The sequence below is a fragment of the Opisthocomus hoazin genome, chromosome 17 (assembly GCF_030867145.1).
Source record: "Opisthocomus hoazin isolate bOpiHoa1 chromosome 17, bOpiHoa1.hap1, whole genome shotgun sequence".
Taxonomy (NCBI): Eukaryota; Metazoa; Chordata; class Aves; order Opisthocomiformes; family Opisthocomidae; genus Opisthocomus; species Opisthocomus hoazin.
In genome coordinates this window covers 6,925,391-6,951,934 of record NC_134430.1, presented here as the reverse complement: position 1 = coordinate 6,951,934, position 26,544 = coordinate 6,925,391, and the positions used below count along the sequence as shown (strand labels likewise).

Below are 26,544 nucleotides of genomic sequence, written 5' to 3'. Positions count from 1 at the left end.
ACGGGCGTGCAGTTAGTCCAGCATTTGTCTCGGGAATTTCTATTCTTAGCCCTAGACTCAACAGCAAACAACATTGATGCTCACATTGATGGGGCACTACAGGTCGAGAATTTCAGGAAAAGAATTATACCGTAGTCAAGGCCCTCGATTTTTTTGGAATAAGCATTTCCAGGAAGATTAACAGGTTGATTTTCAAAACCTGATGCCACACTCTTACATGGTCTTCAGAGATCTTCAAATGTTAAGACCAGAAGACAGCATGATAGACGATAAAGCCTGCTAAACACAGGCTGCAGAACCTCTCCGACATTTCTGTGTCGAGCTTGTTGCTTGTCCTTCAGCTTCAATATATCTTATGAAAATAGAAAGCAGTCTTGATTTAAAGAATAAAACTGGTGGTAGCAGAAGCAGTTGTCAGTTAAGATGTTCCAGTGATCGATTTCTTCTCTACTAAGATTCTGTTCCTTTTTTCTAGGCTTATTTTGTCTAGCTTCATTGCCCAAACCCTGCATCTATAAAATTAAATACCAGAATTTTTTTTGCTGTTGTTTTTGGTCTTTGAGGAGAAATACCCTGAGTATCACAAGCCAAGAACAGATCTTTGTGGGCCCTTCGTAAAACCAGTGATATATGTTGTAATTCCTCACCTACAATTACGTCTTGTGATCTATTCGGGGTAACAGAAACATATTTTAAATTTTAGACCTTACACAAACCAAAACATAGAGAATTCTTGGAAACGTGCTTCTTTTCAATCAGCCTTCTATACATCTTGCACAAACTTTCTAGTTGCAACTGGTTTTGCGGTCTGCAGAGGCTGACTGTGACACTGTGGAACGCCTTTTGACAAGCAGGAATGGTCAGGACCCAGAAACCATCATAATTTTCTCTGGTCATGGAGACCCTACAGTGATCAAGGTCAAAGGGGAAGAAAAAAAAATATATATATATTTCTCTTCTTTGCAAACTAGTTGACATTCCAGTACCCACATCTGGCTATCCGCCCACGGCAAAATTCACATTATTTTTTCTATAGCACCAAGATTTTTAACATGCTATTCTTAAACACTGCAAACGAGGAAAAAAAAAAAGACTATTTTTTTCTTAGCAACTGCAAGGCTTAATAATCACAGAGAGCCCATTACCCAAGACTCAAAGATCAACGCAATGCCACCACCAACCCCTGCAGTTTCCCCAGTGCACGGCTTGAGGACTGGATACAAGGGCTGTTGTTTTTAAAGCTATGTTCCAGTTACTTAAAGCAACAATAAATCTGCAGGGCTATTATAGCAATTTAAAAAGTAAACTTAACAGGGAAGCAAAGTTGGTAGCTGTTCCGTCTGGCTGGCAGATTGAACGGGGCCGAGCTGCAGCCCCTGTTTTAGGAGGGACTCAGTGAGGTCAGCCATTCAGACCAGCTCTGGAGCCGCTTCCCCCAGCAGCAGGGAGGAACTGGTTTACTAGAAGACACTGTATAAATATTTTGCTGAGCTGTGAAAGGAGGAAGCTTCCCCGGCCCCGGGCTGACATGTGTCACGATGAGTTCCCGGGCACAATGCTCAATGAACGCTATTATACGAACGGGTGTTTATTTCACATCGCAAAGCGGTTGCCAGAACACACAATCCCGCGTCTCACCCGGCAGCCCTGCAGGAGAAACTCCTCTCCAAAAGAGAATGAGACGATTATGTTGGGATTAACTCTTTGGAGGTGGCAGCGGGACTTCCCCTGGTCCCTGCACCGCTTCAACCCCTGACCAAGGAGCACTGGGGGCACAAGCATTACCATTGATGCACCCCCACACCCCGGAGAGCTAATTAAAACTCTTAATTTCAGTGCAGACAGGTGAGATCAGGGCTCCTTCCACTCCTTCACTGGTTTCGTTACCTCACCAGCTCACGGATTTTGACGCTCTGCAGATGGTCTCCTTCCCTTCAGCGCGAGGCAATGGTCTGAAACTGGTCTGAAAGGGCTGCGCTGGGCAGATCCAGTCAACAGCTGAAGGGTTTTATTTCCCAGGGGTATTTCATTTTCACTCCAATTGTCATTTTCTTAATGAATACAAATGAAGGAAACACCAGGTTCAAAAGCCTCTATCCTTGCAAGTGAAAACAATCCGCCCCTGCTCAGCCTCGGTAACAGCCCTGCCTTGTTCGCTTTCGCCTTGATAACAATTCTGATTTTCTTTTAACTGTTTTTGCACTGGTGTGGCTGCTGTCTTTGAGGCAGCCAGACCCAAAATGCACGGTAAGTAAGATCAGAATTAGGCCTAATTTTACACCCTGCCCCTATCCCTACTGCCAGTTTAAAACTTCACAAATTTATTGAGCAGCGTGTTTTATCCCAGGATCCCGAGTCCAACACCAGTGGATCCTAGAGATCCTCACAAAACCAGAAATGCATAATTCCTGTTCTACAGCTGAAACACGGGATCCTGGAGAAGCATCGCACGACAAGCCGGTATCCCAGACGTCCTGTTTTGCCTCCTTTTATCATGAGAGCTTCTCTTTTTCCATTCTGAAGAACCAGGCTGTAAGCAAGCAATAATATTTTCCACCCACTTCCCATGCAGCAATCTTTCCCTCGATTCGTGCGCTGGAGCCTCATCCCTTCTCCCAGGAGGCGAGAGGATCGCTGTCTGCTTCGCTGCAAGGTGCTGCAGGTCAGCGTCACCACAGCAAGCTCTGGGAACCAAGAGCTCTGGAGGGTGCTGTCACGCTCCGAATGGCACATTCGGATGAGAAGGAGAGGAGGGGGAAGACTGCAGACTAGCACCCAATCCTCCGACACCAAGAGGGCTTTGACCTCAAGGAGAACAGGAACAGACCACGGGTTTATGTACCTCGTCATGCAAATTTTCATTTCCGTGATCTGCTTTCCTGTTGCTTCACAGTGAGACATGCGCATCTCCATATGGCCAGGACTTTTTGGCCATCTGTGGTACGCAAGGATACCAGTAAACCATCACTTTACGTAGTACCTCTCGCCTGTGTCTTCCCATGAACTATTAACTTTCTGTAATACATTTGCACCACAACAGAGGTCAGGAGGAGAAGAAAAGTCACATTTGAAACTTCTGCGGGACAGGCTCTTCTCCTGTGCACACCAAATTTGGTACAACATCACCCTAAAACACGACTGGGCATCTCAGGTGCAAAAAGGCCTTCTTCAACTTGTGTTTCCCTTTGCTGAGGTACACCAGTGAAAGGATCGGACACATTGGCTGGTTCTTGCAAGAGTAAGGAGCCAAGTACAACCTGGCTTCTAGCAGAAACCCTGGAGAGATGTCTCATTACGCTGGACACATTGCTGGCAGCACAACAGCAAGTTTTCTGGGTGGAGTAATGGTGAACTTACACCTTCTGCAATCCCAGATCAACAGTGTGTGCATGCATGTGAACACCCTACGGGAAGCAGCACTTACTCTTTTCTCCCCCAAAGCTGTTAGGTCCATGGGTGCAAGCCCATGGCCTTTGGATGACCTACTGCCCATGAGAGCTGCTGACACGGACCACGACCTGACACAGCTGAGCCTACTCCTGCTCTGCTCCAGATCTACAGGCAGAGCAAACAATGGCAATGCCTTCATCGTGACAATTATTTGACCAGTATTGCTGGCCCAAAGCTGGAAGGCTGGAGATCATATGAGGAAAGGCTGAGTTGGGGCTGTTCAGCCTGGAGAAGAGAAGGTTCTGGGGAGACTTCAATACTTCAGGGGGCCTTATAAGAAAGATGGGGACAAACGTTTTAGCAGAGCCTGTTGTGACAGGCAAGGGGTGATGGTTTTAAACAAAAAGAGGGTACATTCAGACTAGATACAAGGAACAATTTTTTTACAATGAGGGTGGTGAAACTCTGGCACAGGTTGCCCAGAGAGGTACTGGAAGCCCCATCCCTAGAAACATTCAAGGCCAGGTTGGATGGGGCTCTGAGCAACGTGAGACGTCCCTGCTCACTGCAGGGGGGTTGGACTAGAAGACATTTAAAGGTCCCTTCCAACCCAAACTATTCTATGATTCTATGATCACAGTTCTTGAGGTATTTGGCCTTTCAAAGACACTTGACTTCAGGACAGCAACCTTGGGATCCTGCTTCTCTCACAGATATACAAGAACCACTGCTACTGACAGTCATTTGAACAGTCTGCTCAGGGGACTTAAGCCATTTCTGCTCCTTCAGTTCTTTTGGTGCTTTCTTCTTACTCCACACTCCTCCCTAAATCATCCGTATGCACTAACCCCAGGAGATGACACATCTTAGCACCAGACAAGAGGCCAAAGGTTTTGTTTATGAGCTGCTCACATGGTTGGCTGGGCAAGGCAAGGCCATGAAGTAGCTCAGCAGTGGAGACTTCTTGTTCTTAATGTTAAAAACAATGAACCTGGTTTCATGTGCCAGGAGCTACAGCGAGGAAGCTGTTCACCCCAAGATGGTGAGATATTTTGTGACAGTGTGGGAAGGCAGAGTTGTCTTCTGCTCTCTAAATAATTCTGCAATGCCTACCTCCACCTTACCCAGTATCTCCAGCTCTTGTACTTCTTCCCCATAGCAATAAGTATATCCATGAAGTTTTTAAATGCCCACCCTATTTCCCAGAGGAACCATCTCTTTCCTCATTACTTCCCTTAGCCATTATTTCTCATTCGATGTCACAACGCCATCAGCTCTCCAAAGCACTATGGGACACTGTCCACTTACAGAATGTGTTGCATTAGCTACCAGACACCCCTCCAGGAGAAAGAGCTTGTCTGGTGTTTAATGCAACACTTCAGCCTTAAGGGAAAGGTTAGCAGCAGCAGACCTAATCCAAAAAGTCCTCGCGGCCATGAAGACCTTCATGTACGATCAGCAACTCACCTACGCTGTTTCACCCCAGGGTAAAACCAGTAAAGCTCATCTTCTTTCTAAGAATCATCTTAAGAAAGCAGCCCCAATTAAAATATAAACTCTTGCTGTCACAATACCAACTTGTGCAGGAATTTTTTAGAAGCAGCTTAAAACAGTGTGTGTTACCTTGTTCAAAACCATCGCCTCTCTATTTTGGTAAAGGATGCCATAAGAGCAGTGATACCCGCTCCTGTGTGGAGAGGTACTTCACACCCAGCACCTGGACTTCTACAGACCACCAAGCTGAGAGAAAACACTGAAAAAAAAAAAAAAAAAAACCAACCCAGAAAGAGGCGAGGAAGTCCAAAATTGGTCTGAACACCTGACTGCCAATGTAATAAAATGCCAAGGCTTAAAGAGAGGAATGTAAAGGGATGAGGCAAAGAAGATTTTGGAAATTACACTGTGTTTCCCACTAAAAAGGGAAAACAAAAATCTGCATTTAACTTTGAGGAAGGGATTTGGTCTATGACAGCCAACCCTGGGTCTGAACCAGACTCTGATGCAATGTGGACTCTTGATTTGAAACGTCATCGCTGCTGTGAAACTAGGTCTCAGTGCAAAGACTTGAGGACAGATCCTGATCTGACACCTCCAGTACACCCTACTGCACCCATAAAGGAAAGGAAAAGGAAAGGAAAAGAGCCCGTGGCAGCAGCACGCATCCCTGCAGACGTGCACCCCCAGTAGTGACACCAAGGGGGGCCCTTTCCCCGAAACAGGCTCCAGCTGTCTCCTGACACAAGGACTTGAGAGGGCATCACATCCTCAGGTGTCCACCCGAAACCGCTGCAGATAATAAAATCTCTACCAAGAGCAAATGCTTCTCCACAGGCCACGCTGTGTCCACTCCACACCTCCTCCTGCTCTTTGCCCTTCTGTGAAAGCACACGGGAAAGTTCATCCCCGAAGACACTGTTGAATCCTAGCAGGACCAAACCCGAAGAATACACCTCAAAACCACCACAGGTTCATGGCACTGGGAAACCAAGTAAGAAAAGAAAAGCTGGAGTAAAAGAAAACAGAAAACAGTAACCACATGCGATTTGAAAGTGATGAGGAAGAGACGCTGCAGAGAAACCTCTGCCAGTGGACACCGTTGTGCTGCTTGGGGCTCCGCGACACCAAACCTTTCCATTTCACAGACGAAGACACAGAGTAATGGTCATAGCATCCACACAACTCTTTCCACAGGAAAAGTCCTTCAGACTTGTAAAACTCAAAGCCATCTTATATTTGATTCAAACTTTCCAAGGAAGCTCACTTCTGAGTGGTGAATAAACATGAAATGAGAATAGAAGGATGAATCTGATGGAAAATTACCTCATTTGACAGATCCTGTTCTGCAACCTTCACTGTGCACGGATACATATGGGCATGAACATATGCAATGCCATACAGCTTTGTTTTGTGAAAATCTGAACAGCTTTTCATAAATGGAAAACAGTAAGAGAAAGACGCAGTAAAAAGAGTGATAGGAAAAGTCAGTGGCATATGCAAATGAGACAAAATATGGCTTTTGGTGAGACACAGAACTGGAAAATTACAGAAGGATTGTTCCAGGGGGAAGAAGCCACGTGTGGGACGGGGCAAGGACGCTCTGCAGACGGGGGGTTTGGCCACACCAGCAGATCAGGAGCAGAACTAGGCTGCTGCCAGAGGGGAGATTTGGTACAATTCTCAAAAAAAGAGAAGCTGCAAGAAGAGAAGAAACACATTTGAAGACCTTAGCAGAGGGGTAGCTGGGCCACCTACAGATGGGCAATATGGGAAAGCTGACAGGAGACGATTTCCTGACAACAGAAAATGCACAAGGAGACGGAGAACTAACGGCTGGCTCTAAATGCTGGATGCAACATAAATCTCCCTAAAAGCCCAACCAGACACAGATTTATACATTGCACCATGTGAAACAACTCAAAAATATTACTAAAACTCAAAAAGGTTTTAAACAAAACTCCTTAGACATGTTTTTATTTCACATAAGTAAAAGCCAGACAGCTAAATTAATCCTAATTAATCTTATTAGGATTATTGAAGTGGTAAGAATCATTTACTGGTACCGTAAGCTGTTTTCCTCCTCTCTGCAAAAAGAACTCCCTTTGTGCACCTGCTTTTAACACCACCTTACTAGATAGCACGTCCAAATATAATTCCATTCTGGTCAGGAGAGATTTCATCTGCTCAGTGAAATGCAATGAATAAACACAAAATCATTCACATTATGTACTCTCTACAGGGATATTTCAGGCTTTTTCCCCCAAAGTAAATCAGTTTTATGTAGTTAAAGTCCTTGAAAATATCAAATCACAAGTGTTTGTTCACAGAGCTTCCTTTCTTCTCAAATTCTTGTAACTTTGGGGAAGACATACAGGTCACAGAGCAGGGGACAAGAACATTTCTCACCTGGACTCACTCTTTGAGCCTAACGGAGTACCGGCCTCCCGTGCCTCAGTTTCCCTCTGCAACATGGGAATAGTATTTCTAGCTCTACGACACAGGTGCTGGAAATCCTAATTCACTATCACATCTCTGAAGTCTGAGGTGAAAAGCAAGTAGAAATTATTTTTCCCGTTTAAGCTTAAATTTCCAGAAACAGCTGTCACAGAGGAGACGAGGTCCGAGACCGAGAGCTATTCTGACAAACACCTATACATCGAGGTGCAGCTAGCAACAAAACCCAGCTTTATACTACTCCTGAGAGAGAACCAAGAAACTAATTCTCGTCCGAGTTCATTTGCAACTGATTACCTCTGGGGTCTGTCCACCGTTTTTGTTTTCATTTCCTATTTGTTCAACGCCGACAGTTACAGGGACATAAGCAGTGGCTGTCCACTATATTTTTGGTCTCCACGGGCAGCATCTGGCTCTGTCCCTTTGCATTATAAATACAAGCTTGGTCTATAAAGCTTCATTTATCAGACCCCACGGAAATTCATAAGTCCTGGAATACCACACCCTTCAACATCTCCACCAGAACGAACCTATGTGATCATCCACCGATACAGAAACGCACGGTCTGAGCCAGAGAGCAAAAACCCAAGCGAAGGACATAGACCATCTACTCGGACACATACCCGCTGCCACCCCCAGCAGGTCCGACCCATCCCCACCATCGCCCACAACGGCCTCCTTGGTTCACAGAATCACAGAACCATTAAGGTTGGAAAAGACCTCTGAGATCATCAGGTCCAACCGTCAACCCAACCCCACCACGCCTGCTAAACCGTGTCCCGAAGTGCCACATCCACACATTTTTTGAACCCTTCCAGGGATGGGGACTCCACCACTGCCCTGGGCAGCCTGGTCCAAGGTCTGACCACTCCTCCAGTGAAGAAATTTTTCCTGATATCCAATCTAAACCTCCCCTAAGTTTGTAAGTCATGAAACAAACTGCTTTCGTTTTCCTTCCCTCTGGGTCTCAGCCCCCAACAGCCTTTAATAAACAAGTATTTGCAAAAGGGCAGCCACAAGGTGCGAACAGAAGGTGGCTTTTCCATGGAGAAGAAAGTAAAAAAGAAAACTAATAAATGCATGGGAAGAAGTTGACTTGCCGATTTTCCAAGAAAGCATAGCACCTACTCTTTCCAGCTCCTGGCCGTGCACATAACTGGTCTTGTTCAGGCACCGATGTGGCAAATAAACTTACTTCTCGCTACAAAACTCCAGAGGGGCTGATGAAATCTCTTGCTTTGTGATACAAATCTCCTCGTCCCAGGGAGCTGCGTCGCCTTTCGTACCTTTTGAAGGCGACTGCAGCATTTGCAGGCTGCTGCCACAGTGCGCACTGCCGAAAGGAAGGGGGTGCCGAGTGGGCGCCCAGGGTGCCCCAGCTCCAGCACAACTCCGTGCTCTTATAACTGGTTTGAATGAGGGAACACAGAATGCTTACTAAAATTGCTGATGACACCAGGCTGGGACAGGCTGCAAGTACTTCGGAGGCCAGGATTAGGATTCAAAATGATCTTGATAAATTGTAGAAATGGTCTGGAAAAAAAAAAAAAGAGAAAAAGAAAAAGACAATTCAGGAATGATGGGTGAACAGTGCTAGGACAGGAATAATCAATGACACAGTCACGATGGAAATAAATAACAACTCACAAAGGCTTTTGGGTTTTTTAAAAGGGTCTCAGGATTACCATGGATCACAAACTGACTGGAGCTGAACACTGTCACATTACTGCAATAAAACCAAACATCACCCTGCGATACACAGAGAGGTGTTCACCAGATACAAACAGGGAACTTTGCATTCCTGTAGCATTGCTGAAGCTCTGATCTTGGACACTGCATTTCAATAAAGTTGTAAAGTCCCAATGTAGACAGAAAGAATGATCAGAGATCGAAAACTGGATCACACTGGAAAATCAGTGAAAAAAAATCATGTTCATCTGGACTAAAGACAACAGGGAGGCTTGGCAATGGTCTTCAAACACACCAAGAGGGTCACAACACAAAGGCTTAAACTATCTTCTCGGCTTGCCAAGAGTAGCACAAGATGTCACAGCTTTAAATTGCACCGAGGAGCACAGGTTAGATATTCGGATGAGTTTCCTGACTAAGGGAACAAAAGCATTGAGATAGAAATTCAAGGGCAGCTGTGGGCTCTCCAACACTTGGATCAGAAAAATTACGGCACTATCCATCAGGAAAAGGCATGGAGGAGGTGGGTCTACATAGAAGTCTTAACTTTCTTTGTTTCAAAGGGTAAAATAAAAAGTAGAAAGTAACCCAATGACTGCCCAGCTGAACCTACATAACTGAACTGCTAATTAATTAACAACATTATGACAGTTGAGGCCTGGGCACCATCCACCACATGACCCACACAGGCAGCCCACCTTCCCCAGCGGCTGTCTAACCAGGCAGACCAGGGAGGGGAAAGCAGTACTGTTACGTCCATATTGTGGAGAAGAAACAGAGCCTTGAAGAGACCAAGACACGTGCCAATGTCATACAGAGGATCTGCCACGTGACAAGAGTAGCCCTGTCCAGTGGCGGAATCTCAAAATGACCCTTCTACTTAGGGAAATACTAAAGTATGTTCAACAGAGGTCTCGCTCACATATTTGCAAATGCCCCGCTTGTGGCAGTACATAATAGCATCTCAAACCAGTTTTATTATTGAACAAATCTGCCTTCCCACATGGCATCCAAAATATTCATTTGCAGGTGAAAGAGTGCAACATAACTGCTCGGAGCACTAATTTCTCATTAGAAGTAAACTGCACAGAATAACGATGGGGCTGGAGGGCAGGAGTTTGATGGCTGATGAGTGAAAGCAAATATTTTTAGCATTTTTCACTGAGTGCAAAAATAGATTTCTAATAAGCTGCTCTCCCAATCCTGCAGGCTGCTGACAGCCATGGTGGGGGCTGCACCGGGGCACCTCACCGGGACTGGCAAAGGGCCTGCAGCGTCCTGCCAGTGGCTGGGGGACAGTGAGGTCCAGCCTCATCACCAAGCCACGCAGCCTTCACAGGTTCACAGAATCACAGAATGTTCGGGGTTGGCAGGGACCTCTGTGGGTCACCCAGCCCAACCCCCTGCCCAAGCAGGGTCACCCAGAGCAGGGGGCACAGCACCACGGCCAGGCGGGGCTGGAATATCTCCAGAGAAGGAGACTCCACAGCCTCCCTGGGCAGCCTGGGCCAGGGCTCCGGCACCCTCAGAGGGAAGAAGTTCTTCCTCGGGTTCAGCTGGAGCTTCCTCTGCTTCAGTTTGTGCCCGTTGCCCCTTGTCCTGTCACTGGGCACCACTGCAAAGAGTCTGGCCCCGTCCTCCTGACCCCCACCCTGCAGATATTTAGAGGCATTTCGAAGGTCCCCTCTCAGCCTTCTCTTCTCCAGGCTGAACAAGCCCAGCTCCCTCAGCCTTTCCTTGTAGGAGAGATGCTCCCGTCCCCTCCTCATCCTCGCAGCCCTCCGCTGGGCGCTCTCCAGTAGCTCCTCATCTTTCTTGAACTGGGGACCCCAGCACTGGACACAGCACTGCAGATGGGGCCTCACCAGGGCAGAGTAGAGGGGGAGGAGAACCTCCCTCGACCTGCTGCCCACACTCCTCCTAATGCATCCCAGGGCAGTCTCTGGTTTGCACAGACTTCTCCCCCAACGATCTGAAGGAAAGCAAAAGGGGCTCATTGCAGCCTTGCGCTGTTACCCACAGCGTCACCAAGCCCTCGCTGCCACCTGGCTGCAGATAAACCAGGAAAATCCAGTGCCAGCACAGGCATTATGGATGCTGTTAACAGAAGTGAATTTTCATTTTAATAAAAAAGTAAAAATAAAAAAAAAAAAGAAAAAAAAAAGAGAGCATTTCAGAAGCACACAGTGATGCCAGCCAGCACAGAACTGCTCTGGCTTTAGCAGAATATTACTGTCGCGTCACTCTTCTACCGCTGAGGCTTCTCCGGGGCATCTCTAATCACAAAGAACAGCTGAAATGCCAGTGGGAATAAACGCTGGCCTTGCTGCTTTGCTGCTGCATAAACATCTAAACAGATCTCCTTTCGCACTGCCTTTGACAAGCTGAAGCTCCAGCCTTTACCCCATTTAGTTTCGGAGCTTCCTGTGAAGTACCAGGCAGACTTCTACTGATAAACTACATCAATATGAACTGGAAGGCATCTGCCCCATATGGGTTTTGAACAAAGAGTATCAGACTAAAAGGAAAAAGGGAAGAAAAAAAAATAAATACACAGCAGTCCAGGCACTTGCAATAGAACAGCAGCTCTCACCCTCTCCGAGCCGGCTGCGTGCTTTCCGTCGGCAGGCAGCGACTCTCTGAAAGCAGTCTGAGCACAAGTTAAAAATTCATATCCCAGTCATGCTGGCCTCAGTAAGCCAGAGGAGGGTCAGGGCTCCTACGACCTTTCACTCTGTATTTCTGGAAGACGGTGGCACTGCCAGATACGCCGGGCAGCTCACTCGCTCCTCCAGCCATCCCCTTGGCAGGTGCCTTCAGACAGGGGAGGGCCTGGCGGCTTCTCCTTTCCTGTTGAATAAAAGCTTGCAAAACCATTTAGATGAAAAATCTGTATTTCAGGTTGAAAACAACTTTGTAAATCACACAACTAGTCTAGCATGGAGACATCTGGCAAGTCTCCTCCTCCGCAGCTCTCCCCAGCGGGTTTCTGCAGCGCTGCGGGCAGGATTGCACCCCATCTCCCCCCCAGCAGAGCTGCAGGTCAGCACGCAGCCAATGAAACGAGCAACCGAGAGCACCCAAGGTCTCCTTTCAGCAGCTGAGCACAGGTACTAGCAAAGCTGTGGTCCTCAGGAGGTAAAACAGAACTGATGAACCAAGTTTCTGAAGTTGCTATTCACGCACTAAGAAGAAAACAAAATAAAATAAAATCCACCATTTATGTGCTCTTTCACCCTGCTGACAGAAAAGAGCTGGAAAGAGCCATTGCTTCTGAGCTTAATTACACCCGATGCTTCTAAGGGTGAGGGAAAAAGAGTAATTTATGAGCCACAACCAAAAAAGTTAATATATTCTACTGCAGCAAGAACACAGCATCTTCAAAGCTTTCCCTCCCCACACCCTGAACTGTGAAATCAGAGATTTTTTTTTTTCTTCTCAGTAATGCGTTTTGCTCATTTCCTGCCTGGCCTCATACTCCTATAACAATGAATCAGGATTAATTAATATCAATGTCAAGATTAAGATCATGCCTAACCAGGACCTTCTTGTCTTCACCTAGAGAATCAAACCCCAGCCCAGGTAACGCTGGGCTGACCCCACTGCCAGGCTGGGCGAACTCCCTCCACCCACGGCGAGCTGGTGCTTTCGGGTGAACCCAGCCTGCCACCTCGCACACATCTCTTGCTTGGGGCAAACTCGGACAATGTCCCCAGGCTGGTTCTTTGTTTTCCACGCACCTCTTCCAAACCCACCATCGCCATTTATTTTCACATTCCCAGGCAGGAATCACGAAGCCATGCAGGAGCCTGATGCTATGGTCTGAGGTGAACGAGATGAACTTTTAGCAAGCCACCAACAAGCATAAAAAGAAAAAACCAGTCCAGCAGTTCCTGGTGCTCTGAAATCAGTGCTTAGCAGGGGAGAAGGAAATTTCTCTGGATTCTCCTCCAGATACACACCTCTGACATTATCACTCTCTGCGTTCTCCTAAGGTCACTCACTATTAACACTCACTATTAATTAAACGACGAACTTCCAGGGAGCTTTTTGGAAGACCAAGGAAACCAGAAGGTCTTGTGTCTCATCATCTGGGCGTTTGCTCAGCAGGCTACTGCAAGTTCAAACCAAGTGTTTCAGCAAAAAAAGTGGTAGGAAAGGGTGGGATGCGTCCCCGTTAGCCACCTCCCCGGGGGGGACAGGACTCTCCTCCTCGGACAGGCAGCTCGCACCGCTCCAGCCTGGCAGGGATCCGCGGAACTGCCGCTCCAGCCCAGATGATGCAGCGGGCAGTGGGAGCATCACAAGCGCGGTGATGTCTGGAAGACCCTCAGGAGATCTGCAGCCCCCCCCCCCTTCCCAAGTTTTGTATATGCACTGTAAACACAATGTTCTCCAAAGAAATCTGCTGTCAAGCGTGACATAGCGTCCACAGCAGCTTCCATAGCCATTCATTCACCTTTCCCACAGCTGCACCAACAGCGTATCAAGAACAACAGAAAAATCATTCGTGTGGCACATTTCTGGTGCTCACTGGTTTTATTTTACTTCAGTATCGTATTTTTAAAGTTTTTCAAGTCGTTAAAAAGCATGACTTTTGCGTTTAGAAATCACTTAGAGAAGCAAAGAGAGTCACAGGTGTTAGACACTTTAACTTTCTGACACTTCTGCAAAGTAAAAGTTCTTTACGGAACTAAAGGAAGTGGAGTGAGGCTACGAACTGAGATTGAACCAGCAGTTCATGAGACTTCAGTTCAGGATGTCATCAGTTATAGAACAGAGTGTAAAAAAAGAAAACAGAATCTCTTTGCAGAACACTGGCCTCCATCTCTGAGCAGAAAGCACCACATAGGCAGTTATTGCAGTAAAAAGTAAGATGGCCAAACATATGTACTAATGACTCATGAAGATAAAACATCTTTGCTTAATCTTCCCAGCAGTGTGAAATGAAAATTTTCACTTTCCAGCCTCCAGAATACGAATACCCAGGCTCCTCCAACAGCGAGCAACCAGAAAGTTCACACCGGCCTTCCCACTCCGCCAGCAGCGAGGGGAGAGCTCCCACCTCCCGCAGCTCCCCGCCACGGTCTGTGCAGCCACGCCGAGGTCCAAAGCAGGAACCAGGACCTTCTGGGGGTTTGAAGGCTTCAGCAGCCTGATCAAGCCACCCTACGACAAGGTGAGCTCTCTTTACAGCAGCGTGGCCAGCAGAAGCCCATCATCTCCGCACTGCGTGTGCTGAAATGCCACAGGATTTTCATCTCGCTGGTCAGGAAGCTCCCTCATGTTAACAACTTCTACGCTACCACTCGCTTTCTTCAACCTTCTCATCTGAAGGGCAACACAAAAGTGTAACCTTTAGCACAGCATCCAAGACTAATTGCAATTTTTAGATTCCACTCGTGTCACAGACCCAGTTTGTACAAAGCACGGCTGGTGGTTTTTTGCCTTATGAGAGACAGAGAACAAAAAAAAAAGCAGCAATTCTCTTCTGTGCAGAGAAGTTCTGCTGTACTTTTGCTGGATGACACACCGAAGAACCACAACTGCACAGCCCAAAGGAGACAAACGGCTGATGCAAACGGAAAACAATGCAGCAAAAGGAAGTCATTCTGTCAGGCAACTACTTTGTTCTTTCGGGGGCTTTTTGGGGTATCTTCTTTCCATAGAAAGTTTCCACTACAGTTATTTAAATGAAACGCGTGTGTATTTTTGTCCTCAAACCTATAAGGCTGCATAGCAGAAGCTCTGTTGAAAATCAGTAAAACAACATCTAATAGTGCACAGGTCCAGGTTCTTTGGTCAGAAACACAGAGAAATCACAAGGAATGCCCCAAACCAATCAGGGAGTCATCTTCTTAAACTAAAACCCGGGAAGACCTGAAGATCTCATTTAGCAAAGCCACTGGAGATGTTTTAGGGGGGACACAACTGTCTGCAAGAATATGAAAAGTGAGAGTCCAGAGGTACCTACACAGGCCCATACATCTCCATGGGATGGGGCAAAATGGGGAAAGGGAAGAGTTGAATGAACATCAGGAAATCCCTCCGCCAAGAGTCATCCCACGACTTGAAACATCTCCAGGGCGGACAAACATCCTCACACCATCGGGTTGGCAACCCTCCTTTCCAGGGTGCAGATTTTCATGACCATCATCTCCACTTTGGGCTCCAGCGGACCCAGCCGTGTGGGAAAACAACACCATGCCAGAGGAGCGCAGCCTGGGTCAGAGCTTCGAACCTGAGCCGGAGCCTCCCAGGTGACTTTGGGACATCTGCGCCAGTCTCCGGAGCGCTGCCGGCCTTCGCCCAAGCATGCAGACGGCCGAATATTCAAGCAGCTTTTGCCTCCTGGCACTCCGCAGCAATGCAGTGGCACGAACGCAGCGTACAAAAGACCATTTCTGCAGATTTACAATCCAGCATTAAACCCTCTAAAGGGGTTAAATAACACGGCGAGCACGGGTTTCTTGTGGAAAAATGACTCACAGGAAGGATGGCAACAATGCGCCGCTATAAAATATTAAACATAATAGGTCTCTCTGCCCTGGACTGAAAGAATAAAAAACAAGGTAAGTGGACCTGTGTTTTTCTCCTGGTTTGCAAGTCACTAATGGCCCTCTGGGTCTGTGAACAGATGTCAACAGCGTACTGCAGGTACCACAATTTACTCGCTGCAAATTATTGCCGGGCATTTAATTAAAATTTTATTGTGGCGATTCCCATCAGCTCTCTCCACAGCACCAAATGGAACAGATTGAAGAGAAAAGTGGATCTTTCAGAGCCACCAGGCTAGATCAGACAAGCCTAGTCCATCAATAAAATACCGTAGCTCTGAAAGGGGAAAAGAAAGTGTGTGGCAAGAGGTTTGGCTATCTGACATTTTTTCCCTGCGCGGGGGCCCCGCAGTGCTGTTCCCGGCACCGGCGCCTGCTCTGAACCAGCCTGAAGCCGGCTGTCAGACAAATCCGACGCTGGGATTGTGCTTTTCTGCTTGGGCTCCTCAGGGGTCATGCAGGATCCCTTTTGGAGCAGAGGACGGAAGAACCGGACTCAGCATTTCACTCATCCAGCTTCAGATGAAATCAGTTATCCTACAAAAACCTCCTTATTCACCGGTGCCCACGTCACAGACCTTTTAGGAACAGACCCAACCTGGTGGGAGCATCTGTCCAGCTAATGGAGACTCCTCAATGATCTGTGCTTTTTTTGCCCTAAAATGATGAACGACCATTCTTGCTCCCACGGTAGCCACAGGAGCCATTGGGGAGCTGGAGGGACCTACTGCTTTCTGTGGATGAAGCAAAGGGACCAGGTCTGCTCCATCCCAGGTGCTGCTCTGTGCCCTCCACCCTGCCCAGATCTTGCATAGTTTCAGCTGGGGCTGGATGGGAGCACAAGGTCACCTTTTCTTGTCCTGTATATTTTTCTGGTGGTTTCTATAAAAGCCACTGACTACAAGCACAAGTGTAGGAGACTCGGTGGCTTTGGGGCTTACACACAAGCTCCAATCTATCCCAGAGCTGCTGGGAATGGTCAGGTGTGCGGAGGTCCCGTAAGTGCTACTGCCTGTGGGATTTTCTTCTTCTCTTACAAGTATCTTCTGAGATATCTCCTCCTAGGTCACAAATGCAGTGATCCCAAATCCATGAGCAAAACAACACAGCCAAGGAAGAAAACAGTCACATCCCTGAAAGCTGATGCTTGGTAGCACCAAATTATCCTAAACCTCAGTGTCCTTCTACCAGTTGAGGCCACCATTCATCCTTCAAAAAAGGGGGAAAAAAAGCCAAAAACACAAGACAAAACATGCTCAGCCCCCCGTGCATTTAGGAAAACTGCCCTCCTGATGCCTGCAGTCATCCTCTGGCAGCCCTGAAGCACAAAACCCGAGGGAAGCAGAGTTTTCATGGCGAGCTGCAGGTGATACGGGATGCCAAGACAATGGCAACACCAGCTCCAGGGCCAGGATGGATTAATGCTGTCATCTGCCCTACAGCTCACGGTACCGGGGAAAATACAGCTCTCCAGGCTTAAAACTAAGGGTCTCTGAGGGCCTGAAATACCCAGGGGCAAAGCAGACACGAGCACCTTTCCGGACTCTCAGGGGTTAACACAAGCACAGCTGGGCTGCTCTACAAACCTCCCCCTCTCAAGGTAGCTGTGGTGCTTCACCTCCCCGCGCAGCTACTCTGGGAAGTCAGGGGAGACAGAGCTAGAATGATGGATGCAAAATTAAAAGCTCAATAAATAATTAATCGCTGAGGTCATCAAATTGTAGGAATCTGTCCATCTCGCTCTCCGCTCTCCTGTTAATCAGAGCAGTCTCTGTTTCAATGGGGGGTGAAGTGGTCCTGGAAGAACCATAATTTCTGCACGCTGCTGCCATGAAGCTTGTACTGGGTGCCATATAAATCAATAGTAATAAATCATTTGCTGAACACTGTAAAGACTTTAAGAGTGTTAAGCAAACAGAATGCCTCCAGAGATCCCAAAATGAAGTGAGAGGCGAGTCTGAGTAACTTATTAAGGTAATTATTAAAATGCATAATCGCAAAACATCAAATATGTATAGCACAGACAAAACCTCCTTTCCTCTTTCCGGTATCAGCCTTTCCACAAATGCCAATGAAAAGGAGCACTCTTAAGTACCACAAATAAAACACAGGGCACATATGAAAGCCAGCAAACCCACCTCACTGCCTGGCCACCGTAACCCTTTCCCTTCCCCCCATCTTCTCCCTCTCAGTTTTGCCTGCAATGGTCAGTGCCCTCAAGCTGGGACCACGCACCCAGCTTTTCCAACACGTGCAATTTCTTTTACGTGATGGTGTTATTCTGATTATAAATCAGTGGTTAATGACAATGAACATGCACGCCCAGCGTGAAAGAAGTTTCTCCCACGGCTGATGTGTCGCAAAGCTTGTGGCACCCTCCGGAGACTGCGAGAGCTGCACCGCGGTGACCCAGCGCGTCAGGTCCCTGCGCTCCGAGCGGCAGCGCTGGCGTGATCACATCTCTGGGCTGGGTCAGATCAGCTGCTTGACAGTGCTAATAAAACACACTCGCCAGTACATGCAGCACAGAGGAGAAATATTAGGTTTATTTCTGCATCTAAGGAGGAACTGGGGAAATTTAACAGCTTAAACTGTAGTTCATTGAGCGTTAGTACCTAACGTTTGCACAAAACGCCAGTGCTTCACAGTCCCACGCAAGTCCTCAGGACCTCTCTGCTCTGTGCTGCACCTGTAACTTCAGTTTTAAACGTTCTTCGGAAGTTTCTTCCCAATTTGTGCAGTGCTGTTACCGCATCCATGCAGAAATGTCCGGTTATCCGTGAGGAACGCCACACTACTGGGTTAAGCACAGCCCGTGCGTATCACTCTCACTGCCTAACACGTCACAGCAGGAGAAAACTGCCCGGCGCTGAGGGCGAGCTGGCAGCAGCAGATGAAGGTCCTCGCCATGGTCTGTGAACATGGGCTGGCGACAGCCTCGGTGGGTCTGTGGGCTGCCGAGCACGGGAGGTGCACACCAGCCTCTCCCTGCACTTACGTGGCACCTGCTTTCCTCCCCTGATCCCGCCGGCACGTCAGGCGTGCTTCATGGCACGCAAAGGTGCAGCAGGGAAACCCCTGCAGGTGCAGAGCCGGGCTGAGACCCCGAGAGCAGGCTCCCGGCTGGAGGTGGGTCCCCCACCCGCAGCCCTCCCCCCGGGCCATGGTGCAGTGGAGATGCTCCTGCGTCTTGGCACTACGGCACGGCGGCATCCCGAATCCAGCCTCAGCCAGGCGGTGAAGCCACGCGGTCTGCTCTTTGTGGCCACAGCAGAGGAGGACACCCGTAAATGTGTCTAAAAAACCCCTCTCACAACAAATCACCGGCATCTGTAACTTCTCGCATTTCTCTGAGACAGGGCCCAGACCACCCCTACTCTGCAGGCAGATCCCAGTGATCTGCAAACTTATCTACCTCTTCAAAAGAAAATTGGACTTCTTTTTTTTTCTTCTTCCCCTGAAACATCACCATATAACACAGCACCAGAGTCCAAACACCAAACTGCCCCTTTCCCAGCATACTGGGTGCTCTTCTCTGCCATTTCACTTTAGCTGTTTCTCAACTAGATTAGAAACACAGCCAGCAAAAATCTGCTGAAAATGCTGTTCCCAATTAAAGTGAGCCCTTATGACACCAGTATCACAGCCCCTTGCTCAATATATTTCTCCCTCGAAGAACTGACGGTGTTTCCTTGATGAACCCCCAAGCAGACCAGTTTCCACAGCGATTACAGAAGAAGCAGCGGTGCCAGAAATAACACTGCTCAATGGAAAACATCCCCTCTGCTCACTCTGACACGCACGCACCCGTCCCGCGCAGGCGGGCTCACGCGCACCGGGGACGGCTGCTCACAGCGACAGCGAAGCACTGCGTAACCACCCCAGTGCAAATGCAAATGGAGGTGGAAATTGAGTCATGGCACCACTGCTTCAGCGGGTTTTCTCGACGATGGCACATGGGCAGGTACTCTCTCCACACAGGCGTGCAACCTTGAACAGAGATACAACCCGTGACCGTATTCCAAAAAGCAGCTTCTCAAGTACAATATTCCAAATATTTTACCTAGCAAGGCAGGACAAAACGACCGCTCCCGACAGCACGTCCTGCTTTGTGAAGAGCAAATTTCAGTTCTGACACAGACCTGGTGCAAAGGCAGGAAAGCAAAGTACCAAGTATCGGAGCTTCTCTAAACCTCCCCCCCAGCGCTCACATCCATGCAGTTATTTGGGGTCTAAGGCAAGCAAAGCTGCAGCTCCCACTCGGGTGAAGCCGTGGGTGTATCTTCAGGAGGCTGCCACACTGCCCTGCCCGCCCCGGGCAGCCCCATCGCCCCTGCGCTCTGACTTCCCTCCTTCAGTTATCAAACGCAGAGAAGGCTTTCAGCAAACACCTTTCCAAAGCTACTTTCTGCAACAAGCACCCTCCTCAGCTTCGCTTTAATGGCTTATTGCGCTCAAGAAAAGAACAAAAAGAACAACTTTTTAAAAAAAAAAAATACCTAAACTTTTTGCTTACCACCAGGGCACCAGTTCCTGCCCTCTCCCCACAACCCTCCAAAGCATCTTCTCCTCTCTAGCTCTCTGTCCCCACGTCCTTTCAAAGTCCTCACCAGCCAGGAGCCTTGTTTTGCCTGGGAAGAACCCAACACACTTCTCTGTGTAAAAAAGGGCCGCGTTCATCGCCTTGATTTGCATTAGAAATTATTAAAGTACATGACCAACCTACTGCTCACTTAGGGAGGTCTCGCTCCAATGTAAGATGTCAAGAACGGGTTCAAAAAGAAAATAAACCACAACAATGTCCAGCTCAGATATTTTGTGACACGTTTTGTGCTGACACGACTGATGCACCCACGATGAGCAGCCCCCCAGGACAGGCTGGACAGATCCCCCACTGCCAGCAGAGACTGCTTTCCAGTTCAGCAGAACTGGGATTTGAGGAGCTCTGTTCTACTCACACACTTCATTTCCTGCCTTTACACCTGTTTACTTCAAAGTATTTAACTGCTGGTTGAACATTGTGGCGTACTGTCTCCCAGGTTCTGAATAATTCTGAATTCTGATTAATGCAAATACGAACGCAAAGTGTTTTCTAACTTTGCAGCAAGTCCCCACAGGTGGGTGACAGATCAAAACGCGACGGCAGCAGACCGTGTCTACGGCAGTGAATTACAGGCAGAATCAAAAAGCAACTGTATTCCACGGAGACTGTAAGGCAACCAACACCTCACCTGGGACTTTCCCTTCACTCCTTTAAAGACGTAAAACCTGCATCGTGCAGAATAAAACCAACACCGCAGGCTTTTTCTTCGGCAGAAAACCAGCAGAGCGCTGCCTCCGGGCTATGGAAAAGCTCCCCAGCCTGGCAGCAGCGGTTCCAGCCTCCCTCGCTCGACTGTTGCTGAGCGCAACCGGCGCCGTTCAAAGCAGGTTTGCAAAAGCAGCAAAGGGTTCAGTTTTAATAAACGCTCCGTGAATTAGCGTGGATTACCTTTGTCATGACCCAAACCGCGGCAGTAACCTCCTTAGACAGTGAGTCACTACTGCAGGATGCTCTCAGAGGTGAAGCTCCAGCCCGTGCCGCTGGCGGGTCGACCCGTACGGCACAAGGAGGATCTTCGGCGATTCTTGGATCTCTCTTACCCATTTTGGCAGGTTTTTGAGTGGCTGCTGGGCCATCAGTGCTGAAAAGCAACAGCTTCCCCAGCCTAGAGTGCTCATGAACCGTATCTTCACCATAATATGCTTTCACAGTTATTTGTAGCCATTCACTGCAGCATGAAGCACTTAGAAAATTATTTAAAATAGTATCAGTTTACTTTTATTTAGCATTTCTCACACTGGTGGAAAAAATTCTGTGGTGTTTTACAAACTGCTGCGGAGGGAGTGTGGCAATGCTCCTGGGAGGGAGGGCGAGTATTTTTAACCCCATTTTACAGAAGTGGGAACTGAGGCACGCACTTTTCCACAGAAGGATACTGGCCAGCAACACTTCTGAATTCTTGCAGGATAACTTCCAGCAGAGATCCTCACTTCCAGAAGAAACGTACGCTTATTCCAGACTACAGTGGCCACACTGTTGTGTCCCAGCCAATTTTCTCACGTAAACAGAGTGGTGAAACAGTGGGGAAGAGTGGTTTCTCTTCAGGTTTTGTTAATTTTAGCCTGAGAAAGTCATGAAGGAAATACCTGAGCACTATGGGCAAGTTTGTGGGAGGTAATTAAACACCCAGCTCAACTTCCCTTCCAACTCAGAAAAGCTTCACATTCTTCTGCAGATATCTACAACTCTATTTTTGCACTTGGTTCTAGCCTGACCTTTCATTGCACTATTTTGTTCCAAACTCAAACACTCCGCATCTTCAAAATGAAGGCATTTTTCTTCTAAACACGACCAAAACTTTATTTTCCTCTTTAAAACGTGTAAAGATCCAATGCATTTTTGGTAGGTTCAAATAGAGACAAGAACACTTTGTCCTGCCCCTACCAGCCCTGACATCCCCCGCAATAGAAACCTCCCAGTTGAGACCAGCTGGGATGCAATGAGACCTCAAATTTGAGGAAAGAAATCCCTGAGCTGCTTTCACACGTACAAAGAACAACAGTTCTTCTCGGCAGAGCCGCTCCAGAAACACCACGCAGTGCTCATCCTCCCGGAGGATGCAGCCCTTCAGGGAACAGCCATCACCTCTCCGTCCTTCCTCCCGCCCAGCCAGCTCGTCACCCTTCGCTCGTTCCTCTGCAGCTGACACAACCCGGTGTGACTCTCCTGCCTCCAAGGGAGTTTACCTGATTCACGCTCCCGCGGCCATGGCAATCACCAGCCCCTTACCAAGGCAGAGCTGACCCAGCCCAGCAGCTGCTCTTGTTGGTGCCGCCCAGGCAGCGGGTGCCATCCCAGTGCTTTCTGAAACACGTCAACTTTATGAAACTTTTTTCTTTTTGATTTCTATTCAACCCATTTTAGCCCCAACTTCAGTTTTTCTATAGCTTTAATTTATGTTAGAAAATCTCCCCAGAAGGGAACAAACCCCCCCCAAAAAATGAATACAGGGCAGGAGGGAACACAGGAAACTCGTGGGCAGCTATTTAAAGAGTCACTGATGCCTCATGGAAAACTCTGAAACACATTCCTGTTAGTGACAAACCGGCTCCTTTGGCCCCGGGTCTCTTGCTGCATCCCCGGGGGTCCCCACTGCCTCACCCTGAACAGCAGGGAGTTGGGGAGAGCCTTTCTATCCAACGCCTTCTCCTGGGCATCTCCCAGCAGCTCGGGGCAGGAGGAAGCAGCCAAAAGTCCAGGGCCCAGGGTGTTCCTCCTAAACCCCTTGAAAGCTCCTAGACGCTCTCCGAGTTTCACAACCAACTTTGTGAACCCCGTACCCCGCTACCCAAATAACGAGCACTCCTTCACCTTCACCAGATGGAACGGCTGGAGACTGCCCGCCATCTCTTTCAGCAGCGACGCCGACCTCTACAGCATTCAACCCACAACTTCTCTCACAACATCACTTTTGGGGAGCACGTGTCCAGTCACACACTTCTCCAGTTGGTCTTTTACCCCAAGACCATACCCTACCCTCAGTCGGGAACACAACCAGCTCACAATGCAGCACCGCTTGGGTCCCTTTGTCACCGCTGGATCACAGTTCATTGTGATATTGATGATAGACAGGGCTATCGAGAGAATAATCATACACCTGAGGATGAGGAAGGCCAGTCCATGCATACCTGAGACTGAAATCTACTAGTAATTCTTACGAAAAGTGACAGTAGGAGGTTATGGAATTAACAGTTGTGTCTGTTTGTGCTTCCTCAGTCCTTCAAAGCAGCGAACTGTCCTTCAAGGGAGACCATCTGAGCAATGCAGAAGTTGGATTTCAAACTGCATATAGAAGCACGGCAGTAAAGACTTCAGGGAACTACTACACTTAAAACCAGGTTTTCTGGGAAAGGGCCAGGCTCAATTTTATTGGATTCTCCTGAGGTTTCCCTTCTAATGAGGGCTCAGCAAACCCCTCCAGGTCTCGGTGCATCTGAGAGCAACATTAGCAGAGAAACCCAAATCCTATGTCTAAGTTCAGATGAGTCTAGCCAATTTTTGACACACTTTGCCTTCCTGCCTAAGATCTATAGGTCTAATGGAGAAGCAGAGCAAAATAACTGAAACCCCAAAGCCTCCCAGGGCTGCAAAGCCTGAATATTGTTTTAATGAGTAGGCTACCCTCCAAAGTCTGAGGAAGGAACAAGGGAAGGGCTGGATAAGTGGTGTGGAAATGACAACTTAGGATCTGGAGACCAAGTAGCTGCTGAAACCGAAAACCTCATTTGCACAAAAAAAGATGTTTATATCGTCAGTGTGTAATAAGGTTTCCCACAACGCTGAAGATCTTCTGCCCTGAGTCTGGACCAGCGGCTGACCCGCCTGCTCGCGCCTGCAGGGACGCCCGGCAAGGGCTTTGTGCCTGTGCGAGACCATACACAGGCTTCAAGGCAACAGGGAACAAGCAGTCCTTGCTTCCAGCAAGTCGGTTTTGGGACGGTAGGAAAACTTGATCTCACTCACGTTTTCCTCTTAGTTATCCCCGCTTAAAAGTTGCTGAGCAGTTCGTAGGAGCAAAGTACCCCCAAACCGAAATTTCCGTGCAATTGAAAAAAAAAAAAAGGGTTACAGTAATAGCATCTAGGTGTATTTAAACGAGTTAGTTACTGTTCTTCTCAGGGAAAAGGCTTCTCGGAAGGTTTCCACGCAGTAAATAGCCTCACTCAGCTCTGCATGGCCGATTGCCTCCCTGTACCCCACTGCACGTGCAAGCCCTGCTCATCCTCTGGAGATGCTCAGCACAGTGGGCAGCAGGCGAAAGCCCGGACTGCCTAGGGAGGGGGGCTGGGCTCCTCAGGGCTTTGCAAAGAAAATGAGGCAACGCAGAGGAGCAGGAAGATTTATTGCACATTTACTTTCACCAAATGTTTTTTGAATGACTGCATAATCCCCTGGTCCCTTTAACACAGGCCCTCCCTGACAAACCATGCGTCTTTTGATGCTCATTACAAGGTTCACCTTATGCAGGGATGTAATTAGAGCCGGGCAGGATAAAAATCTCCATTCCGATTCCCGCACCGATTGTGGAGCCCGAGCTCCCAGCTGACTGTGCAAAGCCGGCCAGGGAAAGACCATTTTCTTGAATTGCAGCCGTGGCGCAGCGGGAGCACCCAACACGCCTGTCCTCCTGCAAGGTGGTCTCGGCAGAGCCCTGGAGAGGGAGCACCAGGGAGCAACCGGCCCGGATTAACAAGCGAAAGGTGGGAAGGATTCAGCAAGTGTAATGGGCAGAATGGAAAACAGAATAAATTCTACCCTGCAGCCCAACTGGCCCGAGTGACTGCAGATCCCAGCAGAGCTATAAAGCTCTACTAACAAGCAGCCTTTTTAATGTCAGAGACAATGGTGTTGAATGTATATTTTAAATAAATTGCTTTCCTTTCCAGAGGGTTAATTTTTTTTTTTTCTCCTAAGTTTGAACTCCCTTGCCAAGAAACCAAATCCTTTCAAGCGCTTTAGAAACGGCGAGTCTGCTGAAACACTTTTTGCATTCAACATGTGGAGCCAAATGTGGCCAGAAGTTCTGACGGCAGAGCTCCTCCAAGCAGAGAGTCGGCAGGAACCTGGGCGATTAGGGGAGCCAGAGGAAGCCCGAGGAGAGCCGGCGTTCCTAACGCAGAAGGAGCTACCCGACGCGGCCATGGGACTTCGCCAGTGACGTATGGCAAGGGAGTTCCCAGGAGCCCCTCATTAATTACCTGCCACCCAATCACTGGGATGGCCGCGGTGATTTCCCCAGCCGGGATTCACTTCCCTGCTCTCTCCGATTACTGTTAAACCACCCATGTCAGCGATGCCTTATCCCTGCAGCTCAGGAAAGGTTTCTCAACAGCGCTTTTGTTGTTCACTTCAGAATAAATATTATTTTCGAAATCGTTTCTCCGGGGACTCACCCCACCAGATCCCCTTCGTAGTCCCCCACATCCGATCACGCTCACACACGCTGCAAACTATGCAAGCTGAACACTGAGCTATTCTACTGACAGCTGCCGTATATTTTTCAAGAGCAAACTCCAAACATTTCTGAGTTTGCTCACCCTCCCGGTCCGCTCTCTCCTCCGCCCCGGCTGCAGGAACGTGCTTCTGCTCAGATGGGAAAACCAAACAAGCAGAGCCTGCGGTCCTGCCTCTCCTTTTTCTGCCACTCTTCAGGGCAGTGGGGAAAGAAATCTGGTGAGGGTCCCTTGTCAAGATGCTAACAGCACAGTGGAGAAGCTGCAGTGAGACATACGAATGTTTCTGAAATGGATGATGTCCAACACGGAAAAATTAGCAGGGCCCATCGTGGATTAGGATGAAAATGGTCAGTCAGAGCGAGTAAGTCCCCTTCCTTTAGGCTGCAAGAGCTTCCCCAGGAGAGGAGAGGGCTTCTGAAAAGCATCGCTCAGGGGCTGCCCCACGCTTCTGCGTGTGCTAAATGTGTCCCAGAGGACACAAAGCCCAGGTCCGCTACAAGCAGTTAGGTGGCAACACGCTCATTAATTAATCAACTAGTAACTTCTGGCGGTTTTTTCTTCGATGCACAGTTTACACAAGTCCTCTACAGATTTTTCCTTTCCTTAAAAAGGACTGCAGTGAATCCTTCACCAGTCCGAGGCTTGGCAAGCCTTGGAGGCAGAAGGCTTTTCTTCTCAGAAGCAAGTCAGGACAGCACATATCAACCCCCACCACGTCCTACACCAGTGTCGCTGCATCATCCGCTGAAGGATACTTCTCCAGGGATGAAAGAAGTCATATTTCTTAGTTAGACCTGTCTGCTAAGAAGAGGAAGGCAGGAAGGAGATGGGGACAACTCACTGAAAGGGCTTGGGAGCCTCCTGACACCTGCGAGCCAAGGGAGAACCACCACGTCCC

General features: G+C 48.3%; 1 protein-coding gene across 7 annotated transcripts in view; it reads right to left on the bottom strand.

Moving 5' to 3' along the window:
• Nucleotides 1–26,544, bottom strand: part of HIVEP3 (HIVEP zinc finger 3) — a 279,427-nt gene that overhangs the window by 92,371 nt on the left and 160,512 nt on the right. For 5 of the 7 annotated variants that reach the window (XM_075437832.1, XM_075437838.1, XM_075437837.1 and 2 more), the window contains one exon: nt 8,780–8,874. The exons of 1 other annotated variant lie outside the window; for it this stretch is intronic. The gene's annotated coding sequence lies outside the window, so the exon portion shown is untranslated. Of the gene's footprint in view, nt 1–8,536; nt 8,636–8,779; nt 8,875–26,544 lie in introns of those variants that run through there. One more of the 7 variants, XM_009941697.2, reaches the window with a different exon arrangement.